Here is a 5,776-nt window from a genome sequence, read left to right as displayed (position 1 = left end):
TGGAAAAACTGAAAAAACAAATCAAAACTAAAAAGACTAATGATAGTAATGGTAGTTTGCAAACTATAGCTATCAAAAAAAGCAACCCCAAGAAAAGCCTCATTGTATGTCTTTTCAAGAATTCCTAATTCTAAGGTGCCATATTACAGCAACTCCAGCAAAAATTAATTGCTTAGAGGGAGGGAGGGATCGAGTGGGAAAAAAACCCATCCAGATCAAAAAAGCAAAATGCATCTTTTTGTTTACAACTGAAAAAGGGTCCTTGACGAGTGTTTTTTATTTTTTTATTATATTATTATTTTTGGTGTTGTAATTGTTTAGACTGCTGTGTACGGTTTGCTGTTTGTTGAACCAACAGTGTGAAAACCTGCCAGCATGGATTGATATTCCGCATGACACTTTTCCACCAGAGTGGACCTTTTGCAGTTTCTAAGTTTCTTGATGTAATAAATCACCGAGTGTATAAGAAGAACCTGCTTGCTAGAAGGAGATAAGAGCTAATCCTTAATGATTAAGCGTCCTACTTAAATGTCAAGCCTAGTCGGATCATGATTATATTTTTTTTTAAATATTTTTTTTATTTAAGAAACGTTAGCTTTACCTTTTTTTTTTTCCCCAAAAAAAAGTTTATTCCAATAGTCTTTTTTATTTAACCTCCTGTAAATTGCCTGTTCAAAGTCCTACTTTCTGACATTCACAGAGGAGTAGATGTTATTGGCAGCTACATCTCCACAGAAAGCTCATACACTGTCAAAGACGGCACCCCATTAAAATAAAGAACTACCCTTTCCTGATGCCTTTCACCCTACAAATCCTGCCAAGCAAGATTGTGATCTGGCATTGCAAAGCAGCACTTAAAAATAATTAAAATGCTGCTGTTCCACATGTGTAGTGATACAGATTTACATAGGCATGACCTAATATTATTTAGATTTATTATTATTATTATTATTATTACTACTACTACTACTACTACTAATAGGAAAAATTGTGTTTTTCTTATCATGATCGTGACTACCTTGCTTACTTTGGGTTTGATCCGGTTCCCACTGAAGTCAAGGGGAATCCTTCTGTTGATGATAAGTGGGAGCAGAATCAGAGCCAAGGCCTTCAAAAGCAAAACACCAAAGCAGAAGCCCCATCCTGTCCCAATGGAAGGGAGAAGAAAACATCCATTACTTTCAACGGGAGCAGGATTGGGCCCAAAAGAACAGGCTTGATTTTAATTTCATTTTCATTTTTAGGTCTTTTTTTCCCCCCTCCTGTCTCAAATATTCCCCCCACACCTTCCCTACTTCCCCCTCCCCTTTTTGATTTAATTTGCAATGATCTTCTTCATTTTTTAGGGCAGCAGCTGAATGGGCCACATTTAGAAAAAAAAAAAAAAAAAGTATATATATATTAAAAAAAAAGTGAACTGTTGGATTACACCTTTGACATATCAGCAAATATCAGTCAAGCTGAAGACTTCAGACCTATTCTCTCTTTGATTGTTTAGACTGTAACATTTCTTCAAGAAAAGTATCACATCTGCTGACTTCGAAGGACATGCGCTTGAAAACAAACAAACACATAAAGTAAAATCAGAGCAGGAGGAAGATGAACCGGGATTTCTGAAGAGACACTGATATCACCACAGCGGCTTTTCTTCAAACAGGAGATGCAAACCTGGATTCTGGCAAAGGAGTGCCTGTTTGCCACCAAGGATGCGGTTACCATGCGAGACCCATGGTAACAGTCACTGAGCATCTTTATCTGTCATTCCTTAGCTATATAGGGACCAAAGGACAAAACTTTTTACCGCAGACTTGTAGCTGTATGTAAAATATGGAAGTTCTTTCCTTTTCTCTGAGCTGTTCCTAAAACAGTTTTTGAGAGTGATTATATGAAATATGTAAAACCTAAAAAAATAAAAAATTTTAAAAAAAATTAAAAAAACACAAAAACACCAAAAAAAAACCCACAAAAAAAAATTACAAATGCTTAAATGCTTTTAAAATGGCAAGATAATAGTTCTTTGATACTTTGGGAGGTTCTTTGGTTATACATTAATTAGAGTCTATGAAGCTTTCATATGGTTTTCTGTATAATACGCAAGGATTGCGTTGTTAAAGGCAGGTAAGATGGATATCTATGAAAAGCAAAAAAAAAAGTAAATAAATAAATACATAATTAAGTGCATAAAAAGGCATAGAAAAGAGAAAGGAAAGATGGTTGATATTAAATGGAAAACAAAAAGGTTTGTAAATGCTTCTAACTCTCCCCATTTAAAATCCTAATAGTTGTACAGAATTTAAAAAAAGAAAGTTTAAAATACCTATATAATAGAAAAAAATTAGACAACATAAAAATAAAAAAAAACAAAAAAGCAAAAAAAAATAATACTACATAGAAGTTAGCGTTAATGCTAAAAACAAAGATGTTGTAGAACTGTAATTTTTGTAGAGTTTAGATTGAGCATAAATTCCTACTCTCTGCCAATTGCTGTTGGATGCTGTTATTTATTGAGGAGAAAAAGGAGAAAAATGGCTATTTTGGCAGCTTTTTTAACTGCAAGCATTCCAGCGATTAAAAAATAAACAAGACAAGACTCAATTCTGTAGACAATGCAAATGGGAAAAAAAACAAAAAAAAAAAAAAACAAAAAACAGCTGTCTTTTTATCAGACGTTAGTTCTAACTTGAACAACAAAACACAGCTAAACGCTTCATGTCTTCATGATCTGCTGTCCGCAAAATTCCCATCATCCTATGCTTCAGTAGCTTCCATATTTGCTCTAGAAACCTTCAGGGCAAGGGATTAGCCTAGTACCTTAATCTTAAAAAATAAAAAAAAATAAAAAAAAAATAAAAAACCTAAAAAAAAACCTAAAAAAAAAACCATAAAAGTAAACTAAAGAAACAATCTCTTTGAAGAATTTCTGAAACTGTTTACAAGGAATTTTGAAAAACAGGGGGATGTTTAAAAAAAAAAAGATGCTGGCTCTGTTTTCTGTAAATAAATTTGCATATTTTGTAGGACTTTTAATTGTAATGATAGAGAAAAAACAAGGAAAACTATTTAATGAAAGCACGATATTTATCTTTGGTAAATGACTTTAGAGCAGTTAAAAATAAGACATTGCTTTAAAAAATCTGACTCAGAAAAAACAATGAATTATTTAAGAACACATATATTTTAAAGTATATCATATTTATTATAATTTATTTTCACAGTCTTAAAACTTGATTTACATAATTCTCACACTTGTTTGCATCGATTGAGCAGTGTGATAATTGTTTTTGATTATTTGGTTATACTCTTGTTTTTGGTTTATGCTCTTGTTTGTCTTTCTCAGTATTTTTTATCTCAATCTCAAACTTTCTTCTTTGTTGTTTTTCCTTTTTGGTTTTATTTTCCTTTTTTTTTTTTTTTTTTTTTTAATGTTAATTTTGATTACATATTGGGCCTGACCGTGCAGTCCTTACTCTTCCAAAACTCTCATGGGGATATAACGAGCATTTTGCCAGAGTAAGGACTGAAGCAAACTGAGCCCACAGCTAGGAAGTACAGATGTGTAACGCAGCTGCAGTTCCATACAACTGCTCTTTCACTCTCAATTCCCTAAAACTCCTTGTAATCTTCTGTAATTATTGAATGACGCTTTCCAGCTTAGCCCTAAATAAAGCACAGTTTAAAAAAAAAAAAAAAAAAAAAAAAAAAAGCCGTGTTCTTTACTTCTTGATGGCTTTTCTTAATGTGTTTGCTTTGAGAACAAAATGAATCTATTTCGACTCTTTCATTAATATACATTGTTTGAGTATCAGAACAAATCCCTTTGTTATATAAAACGTATCTCATTGGATTGAATTAATGACACTGTTTCATTTCATGTCTGCTTGATATTCCAGTGTGGTTTACCTTAAACCTAGTAGGTTAGAAGATCAAATAATGGTACATACAAATTAGTGTCATTGTAGCTCCCATTTGAAGCCTGTTGTTTGATTTCACACTCATGGGTTTTTCATGCTGATAACTATAGAGGCCAAAGCTCGGGACGTTGCTCCTTTTGCTGCTTTGGGAAAACCCTGTCAAATTCAGCAGTCTCCAGAGACAAAGCTCAATTTCTCCCTCAACATCCCTCACATCTTGTCTTTTGAATGGTTATTTTCCTTTCCCCTGAAAGGCTGTACCAGATCAGCTGAGCTGAGGTTGGGGCTGAGATCAAGAGCCTTTGCATTTTCTCCCTGATTCTTGCAGCCACATCTGCATTTGGACAAGTTGCACAGGCTAAATCCACCTCTAAATGAGACTAATGTGCTTGTCCATAAGTTGAACTCCATTGGAAGGAGTTCTGTTAGTAGGAAACTCCTATTATTAATAATATCAGTTACTTAAGTCTGTTCAGGGCAGTAGAAATGAAACATAAATAAGATGATGAACACAAGGAGGGAACACAGTATTTGCTTTTCTTCTGAAAGGAAAGACAAATAAAGAAGAGCACATACACCAAACCTATCCCTGCTTTTCAACAAGAAGATGTTCTGCAGAGGACAGAGTAGGGTAGAAATATGGGAACTGGTCTCAGATGTTGCTGAAAGAGAAAATGAGGACTAGATTTCCAGTAAGAAGAGTTTTCTATCCCAAAGGTTATTCAGCATCCTGTCCTGAGATGCAGGGATGAACAGACAAAACCACAGCCTCTTTCCTGGGCCAGGAGAATAAAGTGTGGGGGAGGGCTGATGAAAATCACTATTTGAAGGAAGAAAACCTCACAACAAACAGGAAAGACTCAATTTCCCAAAATGGCATAGCAAAGGGAGAACTGAAAGGTGCTGTCTGATTGTCTCCCCACTTCTCAGGCCTCCTCTGTGACCTTCAATGTCCCCAGAGCCCTTCCCTTCCCTGCTCTAGGTAGATGCTGTGTCTCTGCTGTGTGAGTCACATCCTGATGGATCTGCAAGAACACATCCATGCCATCCAAGCAGGATGGGCTGCACCCCTGGGGCATCCAGCTGGGAACACTTCTGGCCAATGAGACACAGCTGGGGGCTGTTGACTGATTTGTTGATGATTGTGACACAAGATTTTGTCTTGTTTCAGGTACCCTGCAATACACAGCAGATAAAATATCCAGTGTTGGTGGGCTATCAGCTCCCAAAGGGAGACCAGAAAACACTGTTAAAGATGACTCTATGACTTAGGTCAATACCGCAAAATTGTTTCACTTTGCAGAGACACCTATGGAGTTACTGGATTGGGGAAACTAGATGTGACGACCAGCAGGGACAACCAGTGACACAAGAGAAACCATGCCTGGTCCTGGCCTTTCTCCCAGGACATCCCCATGGCATTACACTGCAAGCTCAAAGAGTGGTCAAATCCCCAGGTTTAGCCCCAATACAGGAAATAGGGAAGCATCACAAGGCTGTCAGCCTGCTGGAGATTCATTTACACTGGAGGTTTATTTACACTGGAGGTTCATTTACACTGGTGTGCTGGGAAATAAAGCACTGCTGCCCAAACCAAGTGATGGGTACTTGCCATATTCTGCTTTCTGGTTGTGGTGAGGCAGAGGAGAACAGAAGGGGCTGAACACAGACTTACAGCTGGTTAAAACACCTTTCTCCAGGCTGTGCAGACATACCAGCCCTGATTTAAGTGCTTGTCTCAGAGACACTCCATGCTTCTCACCAGAAGTTCATCCATTTACACTGCAGGTGCTATAAAGAAAAAAACTGCAGCACAAGCCGGTTTCAGCATGGGACTCTGTTGTTGGGGCAGGCAATTATCCAAG

At 36.6% G+C, this 5,776-nt stretch overlaps 1 protein-coding gene across 8 annotated transcripts in view; it reads left to right on the top strand.

Annotated features, from left to right (window-relative positions):
- Window positions 1–3,065, top strand: part of CELF4 (CUGBP Elav-like family member 4) — a 694,539-nt gene extending 691,474 nt beyond the window's left edge. For 7 of the 8 annotated variants that reach the window (XM_088054586.1, XM_088054584.1, XM_088054582.1 and 4 more), the window contains one exon: window positions 1,499–3,065. The gene's annotated coding sequence lies outside the window, so the exon portion shown is untranslated. Of the gene's footprint in view, window positions 1–1,346 lie in introns of all 8 variants that reach the window. The other variant, XM_088054580.1, reaches the window with a different exon arrangement.
- Window positions 3,066–5,776: the final 2,711 nt, after the last annotated feature.

The sequence above is a fragment of the Pseudopodoces humilis genome, chromosome 4, assembly GCF_049639895.1.
Source record: "Pseudopodoces humilis isolate 2021_Gansu_Grassland_sample_001 chromosome 4, ASM4963989v1, whole genome shotgun sequence".
In the NCBI taxonomy this organism is placed as follows: domain Eukaryota; kingdom Metazoa; phylum Chordata; class Aves; order Passeriformes; family Paridae; genus Pseudopodoces; species Pseudopodoces humilis.
This window is presented reverse-complemented; position numbering and strand designations above follow the sequence as displayed.